This window comes from Lactuca sativa, chromosome 2 (assembly GCF_002870075.4).
Source record: "Lactuca sativa cultivar Salinas chromosome 2, Lsat_Salinas_v11, whole genome shotgun sequence".
NCBI lineage: Eukaryota > Viridiplantae > Streptophyta > Magnoliopsida > Asterales > Asteraceae > Lactuca > Lactuca sativa.
In genome coordinates, this window is record NC_056624.2 from 49,941,916 (window position 1) to 49,959,211 (window position 17,296).

The following is a 17,296-nucleotide window of genomic DNA, read 5'->3' on the forward strand; positions in this document are numbered from 1 at the left end:
CCAGTTAAAGGAGCCCACGTCTCACACTCATTGGACAAGGTACCCATAATTCGTTAGTAACAGGTATAAAAGGATCTCTTTCGTCTCAAGGAAGAGATCCATCTTCTTCCTCATTAAATTTACCCAAAACTCACTTTTTTAGAAAACTAACTTGGTCGTCGCGGTGAAGTCCCGGGATAACACTAGGTCATCCTTTAACAATTCTTATGTGTTGTGTTCTCAGGAAAACATCGATGTCTGATTGTGACATCCCCAAAATCACGGCCAGAAAAGACCGATTTTGTTTATGCTTTATGAAAATCAGAGTACTTCGTTTTATAAAAAGGTTGCGGAATGTGTTCCTAGAAAAACATGGTAAATACGTTATTAAAACATTTTCGAGGAAACGTATTTATTTCATTTTAAAACGTTTGGGATGTCATCGTTAATACCGAAACATAAGCATAAACAGAACTTACAATGATTTACACTAGTGATCTACATCTCTTTAAATCTCTCAGTGTAATGTCACTTCACTTCGTCACCTGTGATATACATAAACTGAGTGGGTCAGGTTGGGAAACCTGGTGAGTACATAGGGTTTTCAACCCACGATAATATAATTGTTATGTTTAATCATCAAACAATTAACCCCATTACCCATCCCCGTTATCTTCTTTACTCTTAAGGATTTAACCTAAGAGTCGTCTATCCTGCATTCGTTTATTCCGAAGTCCCTTACTTCCAGGGTTATAGGACTGGCACTAAATCCATAGCTGCCAATGTTCGTTCATAAAGCACTAATTCCATAGCTGCTATAGTCTATTTATCGGGTACTAAATCCATAGCTACCAGTCTTTATCTAATAGGTACTAAGTCCATAACTACCAATGTTCAACAGGTACTAAATCCTTAGCTACCAGCGTCTAACTAATAGGTACTAAGTCCATAGCTACCAATTCCCAACAGGCACTAAATCCATAGCTACCAACGTCTAAAAGGTACTAAGTCCATAGCTACCGGTGTTTGTCCCATTGGCACTAAGTCTATAGCTGCCAATGTATACTCACGTCATCTTCTATCTCTCATCATTCATCTACCCATCTCATACCCAACATTTTCGTATATATAAAATACATATACAGTTTAAGTCCTTTAAAACATGTATAAAACGTTCAACCAGCATAGACAGCAAGTATTCAGATAATGTGCACACATAGCACGTAGTTTATATAAAATACTTCATATCTATGTGTAAGATGAAAGGGACTATGCACTCACTTGAAAGGTGGTGAGTCGGCACTCGGACAGCACTTCGTTACTCTTAAAACAATTATCCCTTGACGAAACCTAGTATCATTACCACTAGAGTTTAGTCTAACGCTTGACGAGACTAATTTAATAGTCTAGCTATTATTACTATTATATAAGCGTTAAATAACACTCAATATAACTCATAATAATAGCCTAAATAATTATTTTAAGGTCCTAACAATGTTACTATAATTAAATAAAATCTATATTAAATATACTATAGGCGTAGCTCACTTACAGCGGGTTTTTATTAAAAACCGGGCTTCGCTGGAGCAGCGTTTCCGAGCCGAAAGCTTTTCTTCTCGGAGCCGTCGGGCGCTCCGGGGCTCTCTTCTCGTGCTAGGGAGGTTCCGTAGACTTGGGAGGGGTTTAGGGAGGCTAGAGAGAAGTTAGAGAGAGAAAGAAAGGCTTATGGTGTGAAGAAAATATGAGGAGTTCACCCTTGTATTTATAGGAAATGTATAGTAAAGTAGTCTCCAAGCTTCGTCCGTAACTTTTGCATACGAGCTCCGTTTTTGTCTGTCTTTTTACTGTTGATTTCCTATTAATGAGATCTTCAACTTTCATTTAGACCTCGTTGGCTAATTCTCATTCTATCTCGGATTTACAAAACTGTATCAAATTCGCCGCGCTCGAAAAGTAGGGACTAAGCTTCGTCCATAACTTTTGCATACGAGCTCCATTTTTGTATGTCTTTTTACCGTTGAGTTCCTATTAATGAGATCTTCAACTCTCATTTAGACCTCGTTGGCTAATTCTCATTCTATCTCGGATTTACAAAACTGTATCGAATTCGTCGCGCTCGAAAAGTAGGGACTAAGCTTCGTCCATAACTTTTGCATACGAGCTCTATTATCGACGTTCTTTATATCCACGCGTTGGTATTTATGAGTACTACAACTTTCATTTAGATCCCGTCGGCTAAAAATCGACGGATCTAAAATTAAGATTTCGGGTTGTGCACTGCTATGCTAAATCTTAGAAAAATCATAACTTCCTCATACGAAGTCAGATTTGGGCGTTCTTTTTATCGATGTTCTTAGTTTAACATATTCTACGACTTTCGTTTAGATCTCTAAGGCTAAATCTCGCTCTATCGTAAATTCACTATTTACGCTTCCCGGTATCGTGTCAGTTCCGTCGCGAAACTTCAACGGGTCATAACTTCTTCGTTATAACTCGGTTTTCGGCGTACTTTATATGTACGAAAACCTTGTAAAATACTCTACAACTTGGTTAAGATTATTTATTCTAAATAATCTTTTGTCGAAAAGTCGTTTTCGACCCTTATTGCCTCTAATTTGACTAGCCCAGATTTGCGGGCGTTACAATTATCTCCCCCTTAGGATGATTACGTCCCGGAATCATCAACGAAACATGATAGTATAATGACTCCATACGTCATCTCTTCATCCTAGGTAATATTTATAACTTCTACATTCCTTCAATTCTATATCTTAAACTCATTGACTGTAAGAGTACTCGATCGTGCACCTGCTCTCTACCTCAGGTTAGACTCCAAATTATGACCTTCAAGTCACAATCTCGATCCTTGCTGGATATGGACTTGAGATAAGTTCTTTTATTACTACTATAGATCGATGTGTCATATTCTAATGACCTATCATCGTATGTTGCAACACTTAGACTTAGGTCTCTTAGAGTTAAATTCTAAAACAGACTATGCCTTCCTTCATGTTCTAATGTGATATAATCACACTTTAACATTAGGCATTTCTAGCCACCAACTTCTTTAACAACGAGTGCGATACTTCTATTGATCGCTTTGATTTCAACCGTTTGGTTTAAGTCAGACGCTACATCAAACTTGGTTCTCTGAACCACACAACATACTCATCGTAGTCGGACTCGATTCGATATGACCACTAGGGTCGTAATATCAACAATCTTCTTAGTCATTACCGAAACGATGGTAACAACACACTTGAATAAAACGAAATCAATTACTAGCTTCTTGGTAACCTTGTGACTTTCCCTGATCCAAGTGTGAGTCCTGTGCTTCCGGTAGTATAGGCCTCTACTACCATTCACACCTACTCATACTCGTCCCAAGTATTGTCTCGCAGTTTCCCAAGTCACCATGCAGCAAATCACACAATCATTCGACACATCAGACAACAAAACGAAGGTTTTATATTAATTCTTGAAACGATTACATAGGTGTTCAAGTTCACCCTAGACTATGCCTCTACTAGGCTACATCATAAAATACTATGGCTACTACATAACTTGCTCTTCTGATATGAACTCCTCATCCGTGATTCCTCGCACGGTTTTCTGCTTCGTCGAGGATCATGTGAAATGCCCTTGGCCTTGGTGGCGTTTCTGGTCTTACTGCTTTATTTTTCTTTGGGCAGTCTCTGGACATATGCCCCTTGCCTCCACATCCGTAGCATACTTTATCATCATGTGTGCAGTCTTTGGAATAGTGGCCAGTCCTCCCACACTTGTAACAAGTCACTTCTTCATTGCACTTCCCACCATGCTTCTTCTTGCATCTATCACACCATCTTGCTTCACCTCCATCTGCTCCTCCAAGTTTTGAGAATTTTCTTTCCTTGTTCGACCTCGAAAATCCCTCAAACTTTCACTTCTCTCCTGCCTTATCTTTTTCTAGACCCTTTTCTCTTATCTGGGCCTCTACGTTCTTAGCTGCCCTAACAGCTGCTTTCAAGGTAGTTGCCATTTTGACCATTGGGCCAAAGTCAGTGGGCAGTCCGTTAGCAAACCTATCAATCTTGGAGAGTTCAGTAGGCACCAAGTAGGGGAATAGCTTCATCCTCTCGGTGAATGCGGTGGCATACTCATCAACACTCATCTTCCCTTTCTTCAGGTTCTGAAACTCGTTGTTTAGGTCTATCAGATCTACCTCTGAGCAGTACTGCATTTTCAACTGATCCAAAAACCCTTCCCACGACATCCTTAAGGCTTCTCCTCGTGGCATCGTATCTGCCAATAGCTTCCACCAGCTCAAGACTCCAGTTTTCAGTTGTCTTACAGCGAAGACAGTCTTCTGTTTCTCGTTACAGCTGCAGCTCTCAAACACCATCTCCATCTCAGAGATCCAATCCATAATCTCAACCGGCTTCGGGCTTCCTGAGAGACTTGGGGGTTTCGCACCCAAGAAATTCTTGTACATCCGCCCATCCTTGTTGTTTCTCCCTTCTGGGCCATCCCTTTGCTCACCTTGAGTCCCAACTTGACTCACTTGGCGGCTGTAGTTCCCTTCCTCAGATTGCTCGGGAATCAGTTCGGGTTGCTCAATGGGCATAGTAGGTCCGTCCCTATTCAACATCCGTCTCATTTCTTCCCTTTGTTCAGCCAACATAGCCCGAATCATGGCTTGAACTCCAGCCATGGTGACTGGCTCAGGCGCAACTTCTTCTACAACAGGTATTTGCTGAACCACTGGGGGTTGGTTCCTGTTCCCATTTACGTTTACGTCTCCGCTACGGGTCCTTACCATCTCGATCTATACACCGAATAAGGTGAATTTAGACCTTTACTTGACGTTTAAATCATCCTTATCACTCCGAAACGTTTACATGCTAGTTCTAATACCGTAGTCGTACGTTTAGAATCCTAAACACATAAGGTTTCCAGATCCGGTCGGCAACAGACCATAGATCCGAACAATTAACAACATATCATGCACAAAGCATTTAGCACATAAAAGCATTTTAGGCACAATTCCTAAAATAAGCTAGTGCTCACACCTCACAATCATCGCTTAGCATTCTAAGTTTAAGTCTAGAAATAAATCCATATTCCTAGTTCGCTTAAACTAATGCTCTGATACCAACTGTGATATCCCCAAAATCACAGCCAGAAAAGACCGATTTTGTTTATGCTTTATGAAAATCAGAGTACTTCGTTTTATAAAAAGGTTGCGGAATGTGTTCCCAGAAAAACATGGTAAATACGTTATTAAAACATTTTCGAGGAAACGTATTTATTTCATTTTAAAACGTTTGGGATGTCATCGTTAATACCGAAACATAAGCATAAACAGAACTTACAATGATTTACACTAGTGATCTACATCTCTTTAAATCTCTCAGTGTAATGTCACTTCACTTCGTCACCTGTGATATACATAAACTGAGTGGGTCAGGTTGGGAAACCTGGTGAGTACATAGGGTTTTCAACCCACGATAATATAATTGTTATGTTTAATCATCAAACAATTAACCCCATTACCCATCCCCGTTATCTTCTTTACTCTTAAGGATTTAACCTAAGAGTCGTCTATCCTGCATTCGTTTATTCCGAAGTCCCTTACTTCCAGGGTTATAGGACTGGCACTAAATCCATAGCTGCCAATGTTCGTTCATAAAGCACTAATTCCATAGCTGCTATAGTCTATTCATCGGGTACTAAATCCATAGCTACCAGTCTTTATCTAATAGGTACTAAGTCCATAGCTACCAATGTTCAACAGGTACTAAATCCTTAGCTACCAGCGTCTAACTAATAGGTACTAAGTCCATAGCTACCAATTCCCAACAGGCACTAAATCCATAGCTACCAACGTCTAAAAGGTATTAAGTCCATAGCTACCGGTGTTTGTCCCATAGGCACTAAGTCTATAGCTGCCAATGTATACTCACGTCATCTTCTATCTCTCATCATTCATCTACCCATCTCATACCCAACATTTTCGTATATATAAAATACGTATACAGTTTAAGTCCTTTAAAACATGTATAAAACGTTCAACCAGCATAGACAGCAAGTATTCAGATAATGTGCACACATAGCACGTAGTTTATATAAAATACTTCATATCTATGTGTAAGATGAAAGGGACTATGCACTCACTTGAAAGGTGGTGAGTCAGCACTCGGACAGCACTTCGTTACTCTTAAAACAATTATCCCTTGACGAAACCTAGTATCATTACCACTAGAGTTTAGTCTAACGCTTGACGAGACTAATTTAATAGTCTAGCTATTATTACTATTATATAAGCGTTAAATAACACTCAATATAACTCATAATAATAGCCTAAATAATTATTTTAAGGTCCTAGCAATGTTACTATAATTAAATAAAATCTATATTAAATATACTATAGGCGTAGCTCACTTACAGCGGGTTTTTATTAAAAACCGGGCTTCGCTGGAGCAGCGTTTCCGAGCCGAAAGCTTTTCTTCTCGGAGCCGTCGGGCGCTCCGGGGCTCTCTTCTCGTGCTAGGGAGGTTCCGTAGACTTGGGAGGGGTTTAGGGAGGCTAGAGAGAAGTTAGAGAGAGAAAGAAAGGCTTATGGTGTGAAGAAAATATGAGGAGTTCACCCTTGTATTTATAGGAAGTGTATAGTAAAGTAGTCTCCAAGCTTCGTCCGTAACTTTTGCATACGAGCTCCGTTTTTGTCTGTCTTTTTACTGTTGAGTTTCTATTAATGAGATCTTCAACTTTCATTTAGACCTCGTTGGCTAATTCTCATTCTATCTCGGATTTACAAAACTGTATCAAATTCGCCGCGCTCGAAAAGTAGGGACTAAGCTTCGTCCATAACTTTTGCATACGAGCTCCATTTTTGTCTGTCTTTTTACCGTTGAGTTCCTATTAATGAGATCTTCAACTCTCATTTAGACCTCGTTGGCTAATTCTCATTCTATCTCGGATTTACAAAACTGTATCGAATTCGTCGCGCTCGAAAAGTAGGGACTAAGCTTCGTCCATAACTTTTGCATACGAGCTCTATTATCGACGTTCTTTATATCCACGCGTTGGTATTTATGAGTACTACAACTTTCATTTAGATCCCGTCGGCTAAAAATCGACCGATCTAAAATTAAGATTTCGGGTTGTGCACTGCTATGCTAAATCTTAGAAAAATCATAACTTCCTCATACGAAGTCAGATTTGGGCGTTCTTTTTATCGATGTTCTTAGTTTAACATATTCTACGACTTTCGTTTAGATCTCTAAGGCTAAATCTCGCTCTATCGTAAATTCACTATTTACGCTTCCCGGTATCGTGTCAGTTCCGTCGCGAAACTTCAACGGGTCATAACTTCTTCGTTATAACTCGGTTTTCGGCGTACTTTATATGTACGAAAACCTTGTAAAATACTCTACAACTTGGTTAAGATTATTTATTCTAAATAATCTTTTGTCGAAAAGTCGTTTTCGACCCTTATTGCCTCTAATTTGACTAGCCCAGATTTGCGGGCGTTACAATTATCTCCCCCTTAGGATGATTACGTCCCGGAATCATCAACGAAACATGATAGTATAATGACTCCATACGTCATCTCTTCATCCTAGGTAATATTTATAACTTCTACATTCCTTCAATTCTATATCTTAAACTCATTGACTGTAAGAGTACTCGATCGTGCACCTGCTCTCTACCTCAGGTTAGACTCCAAATTATGACCTTCAAGTCACAATCTCGATCCTTGCTGGATATGGACTTGAGATAAGTTCTTTTATTACTACTATAGATCGATGTGTCATATTCTAATGACCTATCATCGTATGTTGCAACACTTAGACTTAGGTCTCTTAGAGTTAAATTCTAAAACAGACTATGCCTTCCTTCATGTTCTAATGTGATATAATCACACTTTAACATTAGGCATTTCTAGCCACCAACTTCTTTAACAACGAGTGCGATACTTCTATTGATCGCTTTGATTTCAACCGTTTGGTTTAAGTCAGACGCTACATCAAACTTGGTTCTCTGAACCACACAACATACTCATAGTAGTCGGACTCGATTCGATATGACCACTAGGGTCGTAATATCAACAATCTTCTTAGTCATTACCGAAACGATGGTAACAACACACTTGAATAAAACGAAATCAATTACTAGCTTCTTGGTAACCTTGTGACTTTCCCTGATCCAAGTGTGAGTCCTGTGCTTCCGGTAGTATAGGCCTCTACTACCATTCACACCTACTCATACTCGTCCCAAGTATTGTCTCGCAGTTTCCCAAGTCACCATGCAGCAAATCACACAATCATTCGACACATCAGACAACAAAACGAAGGTTTTATATTAATTCTTGAAACGATTACATAGGTGTTCAAGTTCACCCTAGACTATGCCTCTACTAGGCTACATCATAAAATACTATGGCTACTACATAACTTGCTCTTCTGATATGAACTCCTCATCCGTGATTCCTCGCACGGTTTTCTGCTTCGTCGAGGATCATGTGAAATGCCCTTGGCCTTGGTGGCGTTTCTGGTCTTACTGCTTTATTTTTCTTTGGGCAGTCTCTGGACATATGCCCCTTGCCTCCACATCCGTAGCATACTTTATCATCATGTGTGCAGTCTTTGGAATAGTGGCCAGTCCTCCCACACTTGTAACAAGTCACTTCTTCATTGCACTTCCCACCATGCTTCTTCTTGCATCTATCACACCATCTTGCTTCACCTCCATCTGCTCCTCCAAGTTTTGAGAATTTTCTTTCCTTGTTCGACCTCGAAGATCCCTCAAACTTTCACTTCTCTCCTGCCTTATCTTTTTCTAGACCCTTTTCTCTTATCTGGGCCTCTACGTTCTTAGCTGCCCTAACAGCTGCTTTCAAGGTAGTTGCCATTTTGACCATTGGGCCAAAGTCAGTGGGCAGTCCGTTAGCAAACCTATCAATCTTGGAGAGTTCAGTAGGCACCAAGTAGGGGAATAGCTTCATCCTCTCGGTGAATGCGGTGGCATACTCATCAACACTCATCTTCCCTTTCTTCAGGTTCTGAAACTCGTTGTTTAGGTCTATCAGATCTACCTCTGAGCAGTACTGCATTTTCAACTGATCCAAAAACCCTTCCCACGACATCCTTAAGGCTTCTCCTCGTGGCATCGTATCTGCCAATAGCTTCCACCAGCTCAAGACTCCAGTTTTCAGTTGTCTTACAGCGAAGACAGTCTTCTGTTTCTCGTTACAGCTGCAGCTCTCAAACACCATCTCCATCTCAGAGATCCAATCCATAATCTCAACCGGCTTCGGGCTTCCTGAGAGACTTGGGGGTTTCGCACCCAAGAAATTCTTGTACATCCGCCCATCCTTGTTGTTTCTCCCTTCTGGTCCATCCCTTTGCTCACCTTGAGTCCCAACTTGACTCACTTGGCGGCTGTAGTTCCCTTCCTCAGATTGCTCGGGAATCAGTTCGGGTTGCTCAATGGGCATAGTAGGTCCGTCCCTATTCAACATCCGTCTCATTTCTTCCCTTTGTTCAGCCAACATAGCCCGAATCATGGCTTGAACTCCAGCCATGGTGACTGGCTCAGGCGCAACTTCTTCTACAACAGGTATTTGCTGAACCACTGGGGGTTGGTTCCTGTTCCCATTTACGTTTACGTCTCCGCTACGGGTCCTTACCATCTCGATCTATACACCGAATAAGGTGAATTTAGACCTTTACTTGACGTTTAAATCATCCTTATCACTCCGAAACGTTTACATGCTAGTTCTAATACCGTAGTCGTACGTTTAGAATCCTAAACACATAAGGTTTCCAGATCCGGTCGGCAACAGACCATAGATCCGAACAATTAACAACATATCATGCACAAAGCATTTAGCACATAAAAGCATTTTAGGCACAATTCCTAAAATAAGCTAGTGCTCACACCTCACAATCATCGCTTAGCATTCTAAGTTTAAGTCTAGAAATAAATCCATATTCCTAGTTCGCTTAAACTAATGCTCTGATACCAACTGTGATATCCCCAAAATCACAGCCAGAAAAGACCGATTTTGTTTATGCTTTATGAAAATCAGAGTACTTCGTTTTATAAAAAGGTTGCGGAATGTGTTCCCAGAAAAACATGGTAAATACGTTATTAAAACATTTTCGAGGAAACGTATTTATTTCATTTTAAAACGTTTGGGATGTCATCGTTAATACCGAAACATAAGCATAAACAGAACTTACAATGATTTACACTAGTGATCTACATCTCTTTAAATCTCTCAGTGTAATGTCACTTCACTTCGTCACCTGTGATATACATAAACTGAGTGGGTCAGGTTGGGAAACCTGGTGAGTACATAGGGTTTTCAACCCACGATAATATAATTGTTATGTTTAATCATCAAACAATTAACCCCATTACCCATCCCCGTTATCTTCTTTACTCTTAAGGATTTAACCTAAGAGTCGTCTATCCTGCATTCGTTTATTCCGAAGTCCCTTACTTCCAGGGTTATAGGACTGGCACTAAATCCATAGCTGCCAATGTTCGTTCATAAAGCACTAATTCCATAGCTGCTATAGTCTATTCATCGGGTACTAAATCCATAGCTACCAGTCTTTATCTAATAGGTACTAAGTCCATAGCTACCAATGTTCAACAGGTACTAAATCCTTAGCTACCAGCGTCTAACTAATAGGTACTAAGTCCATAGCTACCAATTCCCAACAGGCACTAAATCCATAGCTACCAACGTCTAAAAGGTATTAAGTCCATAGCTACCGGTGTTTGTCCCATAGGCACTAAGTCTATAGCTGCCAATGTATACTCACGTCATCTTCTATCTCTCATCATTCATCTACCCATCTCATACCCAACATTTTCGTATATATAAAATACGTATACAGTTTAAGTCCTTTAAAACATGTATAAAACGTTCAACCAGCATAGACAGCAAGTATTCAGATAATGTGCACACATAGCACGTAGTTTATATAAAATACTTCATATCTATGTGTAAGATGAAAGGGACTATGCACTCACTTGAAAGGTGGTGAGTCAGCACTCGGACAGCACTTCGTTACTCTTAAAACAATTATCCCTTGACGAAACCTAGTATCATTACCACTAGAGTTTAGTCTAACGCTTGACGAGACTAATTTAATAGTCTAGCTATTATTACTATTATATAAGCGTTAAATAACACTCAATATAACTCATAATAATAGCCTAAATAATTATTTTAAGGTCCTAGCAATGTTACTATAATTAAATAAAATCTATATTAAATATACTATAGGCGTAGCTCACTTACAGCGGGTTTTTATTAAAAACCGGGCTTCGCTGGAGCAGCGTTTCCGAGCCGAAAGCTTTTCTTCTCGGAGCCGTCGGGCGCTCCGGGGCTCTCTTCTCGTGCTAGGGAGGTTCCGTAGACTTGGGAGGGGTTTAGGGAGGCTAGAGAGAAGTTAGAGAGAGAAAGAAAGGCTTATGGTGTGAAGAAAATATGAGGAGTTCACCCTTGTATTTATAGGAAGTGTATAGTAAAGTAGTCTCCAAGCTTCGTCCGTAACTTTTGCATACGAGCTCCGTTTTTGTCTGTCTTTTTACTGTTGAGTTTCTATTAATGAGATCTTCAACTTTCATTTAGACCTCGTTGGCTAATTCTCATTCTATCTCGGATTTACAAAACTGTATCAAATTCGCCGCGCTCGAAAAGTAGGGACTAAGCTTCGTCCATAACTTTTGCATACGAGCTCCATTTTTGTCTGTCTTTTTACCGTTGAGTTCCTATTAATGAGATCTTCAACTCTCATTTAGACCTCGTTGGCTAATTCTCATTCTATCTCGGATTTACAAAACTGTATCGAATTCGTCGCGCTCGAAAAGTAGGGACTAAGCTTCGTCCATAACTTTTGCATACGAGCTCTATTATCGACGTTCTTTATATCCACGCGTTGGTATTTATGAGTACTACAACTTTCATTTAGATCCCGTCGGCTAAAAATCGACCGATCTAAAATTAAGATTTCGGGTTGTGCACTGCTATGCTAAATCTTAGAAAAATCATAACTTCCTCATACGAAGTCAGATTTGGGCGTTCTTTTTATCGATGTTCTTAGTTTAACATATTCTACGACTTTCGTTTAGATCTCTAAGGCTAAATCTCGCTCTATCGTAAATTCACTATTTACGCTTCCCGGTATCGTGTCAGTTCCGTCGTGAAACTTCAACGGGTCATAACTTCTTCGTTATAACTCGGTTTTCGGCGTTCTTTATATGTACGAAAACCTTGTAAAATACTCTACAACTTGGTTAAGATTATTTATTCTAAATAATCTTTTGTCGAAAAGTCGTTTTCGACCCCTATTGCCTCTAATTTGACTAGCCCAGATTTGCGGGCGTTACACTGATCGACCATCCAACATCCCATCCCCTAAAGAACATGTCACAACAGCTTGAATGTTGATTACGTTATTCAACTTTAGGAAGAGTTAGGTGCGACAATCAGTCACACCAGTGTGTTGAATTATGTTTCTTGTACAAGATAATGGAGTTCAATCCTTGGGGATGTGTATGAAAAGGAAGGGATTTTGGTTCCCTCAAAAGATGAGAAGGTGGCATTATCGACTTTATAGTCTCCAAAATGGGTTATTGATGATCCACTTCTTTTTCCTAGTATGGCTCACATTCCAGACACCATGTTAAGAATAATTGATCCTACAAACCCAATTCTAGCTGGTTCAATATTTGGCATCTATTAACACAAATGTCACGGTTGGAGTTCTTTTGCCAAAAGGGATTAAGGGTTGGTCGAATTCTATTAAAGCATCAAAGAAAACGAATAAGACTGGACAACCAAAACTTATTTAAGAGCATGTATAGGAAGAAGTTTCTAAGGAATTCATTCCTTCGAAAACCTGGATTCTCGAACGTACAAAGAAGCTAGCTAACAAACCTCAACAATCACTTGTTAGGCCTCCTGTTCCAGAGGTTGTAGTTGAAACCACTACCAAATCTTAACAAACTCGTTATTCTAAGGGGATAAAGAAAATTCATAAACCTCAAATTAACAAACGACGTGTGATCTTTCATGAAATTCCTGCTCCTATTTCACATACTTCAAATAAATGTCAAGCACATCAGATGGTTAAAAAGATTTAGAAGAAGAAGCAAAAATTTGAAGACCCACTTAACCAAGTCATTATCGAAGCAAATCATAACAGTGACAACGAAAGATCTGATATTCACATTTCAGATTTTGGCTTTGGGTCACCTTAAAAGGATTCTCCAGTTAATTCGATTTTCGAGGAGACAAGAAGTCCTAGTGCAAGTGTACAAATATCTAATAAGGATACAAACACTAATTTGAGTGATACTCCATTTACTTCCATCCCTGAGATGGCCAAGGTCATACCACCCAAGGTTTCACTAACTGATTCCTATACAGAGGAGGTTCAAACCTAAGGCATCACTATGGACGTATCTGATGCGGACATATATGTCACCATGGGTTAAGGGACGTTGAACAACGAATCCTTTGGTACTTCCCATCTTGAAACCTCTACTGTTTCTATGTTACTCATTCTTTCATCTACAATCAAAACCACAATTCTTGATATTTCAACATCATTACCACCTTTATCATCTTTTATCTCATCTTCATTTCCTTTTTCCATATTCTCACCAACATACTCCTCAATGATGCATGAACCAATAACTACTCTTTTCTCTTCATAATCCACAGAAGCCAGAAAGGATAGTTCAAGGCGAGGAGCCAAATAACTATTAAAATCATGGTTTCTTTTGCTAACTTAGAATTTGATTTAGAGGAAGATAATGTTCCTGATAACATGCTAATAGCAAGTAAATATTTCAAGATCCTCAACAACAAACTAAATTCTCTTTTATAGATACAAGCAGATACCGGAGGTTGAAATTTTGTGTTTGGGGTTGAAATGGAGTATCTATTAAAGTCACAAAAGAGTCATTTTTGGAATATGGTGAAGAATTTTGAGAGTGATAGGCTGAAAGATTAAAAGCTCATGCTGATAACTTTGAGAATGAGATTAAAAAGCTTTGTAATGTTGATAAAGAGTGTCATGTAGTTTTCATTGAGCAAGTAAAGACTATAATAGAGTCTCTTAATCTTAAAGTGGCTGAAGGTAAAGTAGAGATGGCTAGAGAAGTTGAGAAGAATGAGAAAAGTTATTATCTTCATCATAGGAAACTAGATGTTGTTGCTGATGTAATTGCAAAGCAGGTTGAGTACAATACTGCTTATTCAACAAAGTTAGATGCGAAGACTCAAACGGAATCCTAAATTTTTAAAGAGTAAGAGGAATTTTTAAGCTGCATCAAGGAATCCATTTCAAAAGCTACTCTTTCAAACCAATCATTTGTTTCCCAAGAAAAAGTACTCAGATGATTTCGTCTATTGAAGCTAATCTCAAGAATGAACTTTCTTCCTTCCTGGAGTTGGTTCTTCGATTACCAACTAATGTTCCACCTGCGAAGCAAGTATAAAAAGGGGAGAAAAAGGATTTAGAGGAGTTGGACCTTCAAAAGATTTTGATAAGGGAGTAGTTGTTGGGAAGTTGAGGTCCATGCAAATACCCACATCACTTCTAGTTTTTCTTAAAACAATTTCAAAAGCTAACACAAGAAGACCTATAACAAAAGGGATTTTCATTAGTGAAAGTGTTGGAGGCTATGGGTAAAGCTCTAAGCCACCTCCTTCAAAAGACAACCAGGAAGATAAAGGAAAAGGTTTTGAGGTAACTCTTACAGAAGAAGAGATTGGAGTTGGAGATCGAAAGAAAATGGCAGATCAATAGTATTTTGACGCAAATACATAGTGATCCACCAGGCTTGATCAATGGAGATCCCAAAAAGCATTGGTGCTATGAAACTATTGAGAAAATTGTTTCGATAGGGAAGATGGAGTCTTTCTGCAAAGTGGCAAAGAAGAGTTATGATGTTGAAAACTCTAACATTAATCTACTCGATTTCCCTATAAATCATATGCCATATATTTCTTCTTAATACAAGTTGGTTGATTGGTAGAAAGACAAAGAAGAGTATAAAAGACTGAAGATGAGAGTTCATGTAGTCGTAAGGAAACGCGAAGAGGAGATTTGGTCTTTTGTAAGGATCATTAAAACGATGTGGATTTCTCAAGAAAACTTTTTTGAAAGCATTCTACAAAATTTATACTATGTTGTTGTAAGAGAAAATAATGTAGTCTGTGATTTTTCGGTAGCCTACTTTCCATTGATAAAATTGAACGGCTTGGTCACAGTGACATCAATTTTAAGCAATGTGGATGTAACAAAACTACCAATGAACAACAAGGATGATTTTATCATCGGCTTCGCTCATATCAGGGTGTTCATCTATAGTTATTATGATTGCCTTGCAATCATTGATATCGAGCTGACAATTGCTATTAATAAGAGTTCAAAAGTTCCCTAATCCTTGCTAAAATGGAAGATTAATATTGATAAATATGAAGATGGGGAAATTGTTCATCAGCCATTGGGGGTAGTGTTTCGTGGCAAGAACAAGAACTAGAGAATGAAAAAGTTTTTGTTCCAAGTTGTTGATGTAGAGAGGTACAAGAATGTCCAATATCCAAGTCTTCTTATACGAATCAGTAATTGTAAAAAGAATGATGTAGCAGACAACGTTGAAATTCAAAAGACTATTCTTTGGTATATGGAGATTTGCATGGTACTTCTGTACACCATGAAGCTAATGACGTGATTTCGATACTTCTCACTAAGGGGAGACTGTAGGGTGAGAAATGTCTAGTGATATGTCGAAAGTACTTTCGGTCTGTATAAGTGTGAAGTCTAGTACTTCGTTGTGTACGAATTTTGCAAGGCATTCGTATATGTCGAAGTCAAACTTCTAGTCCGTGCATACTTTTTGAAAGTTTGTATCACTCTATAAATAAAGTTAGTATAGAAGCAGAGAGAAGCATTTGGGCACGTTCGTTATCGTTCTCTCTCTAGAACTTTTGTAATTATTCAGACAATTAATGAGCCAAAAAATATTATTTATGATCATGTTCTTAATGATTTCTATAGTTGATTTTGTTTTCTAAACTTGATTTAAACACTCTTCAGTACTAGTAATATGTGATTGTGTTCATTCAATAGTTAGGTAGTATTTGTAGAAATCTTTTTTCGGTTAAAAGCAGAGTGGGGTGAGGAAAGGAGTCTTAGGGAGTCCCTATGGGATGCTTTGGTACGTAGGACACCTTATAGTTTGACGAATGTATCTGTTGGGGAATAACAAATTAGAGGAGTAGGGGTAGTCCTTCAGGAGGGTATAAACAGGTGTGAAAGGTAGTATTGGGCCTATACTATTCAAAACAAAAGATGTTTACCCCAGACTGGGAAGACAGCAGAGAATATAGGGATTTCGAGAGTTTGAACCTTCTCGTGTATATGGTAATACACGTCATAGAGCAGGAGGTTCATGATCTGGGTCTGGTTCAGGCACGGGCTCTCAACCAATTGATGTGAGATTATAGGTGTTCATTACATCAGAGACTTCTAGAGGCACACTTGGCACGACCTCGGTGATGTTCGGGTCAATCAAGGATGGTATCATGGAGTAGAAAGAGGATCTCCTTCAAATCTTCCTGGCCGATCTGGCCGCTATCTAGTCGGGGGCCAGCACACTGACCTTCAAAGATTTCAAGGCATGTGGGGCACCATATTTCTTTGGGGTAAAGGACCCTATCGCAACCAGGCATTAGATAGCCGATATCGAGTGTGCTCAGAGGACGAGCTTCTGTACCGAGGGGTCGAAGGTTACATTTGCTGCAAGATGTTTGATGGAGCGAGCCTAAGATTGGTGGAAGGAGGTCGGCTATACTTTCCGAGCCCCAGGCATTGAGGCCATGACCTTGCTAGATTTTATGACTCGATTTCGAGTAGAGTTGTCACCAATTGTTGAGGTGCATCAATTAGCCAGGGAGTTTCTCAATATAAGGTAGACGGCTGAGACTGTGGAAGAGATCACTGCCAAGTTCAGAAAGAGGGAATTGTTGGTACCCTAATATGTAGCTAATATGGAGATGATGAAGACCCGATACCATGATATGTTGAGATCTGATATCATGGAGTTCAAAAGTTTTTCTTCCTTCCCGACTCTAGATGATATGATATCTAGGGCGTGGGAACGAGAGATTGATCTGGAGCACATATGGAAAAGGAAGGAGAAGCCTGGGAAAACAATTCATCTGTCAATGAAGAAACCTAAGAGTTTTGACTCTAGGCCGAAGGGCCATCAGGGCCGAAGCCTCTGTGGCAAATGCGGC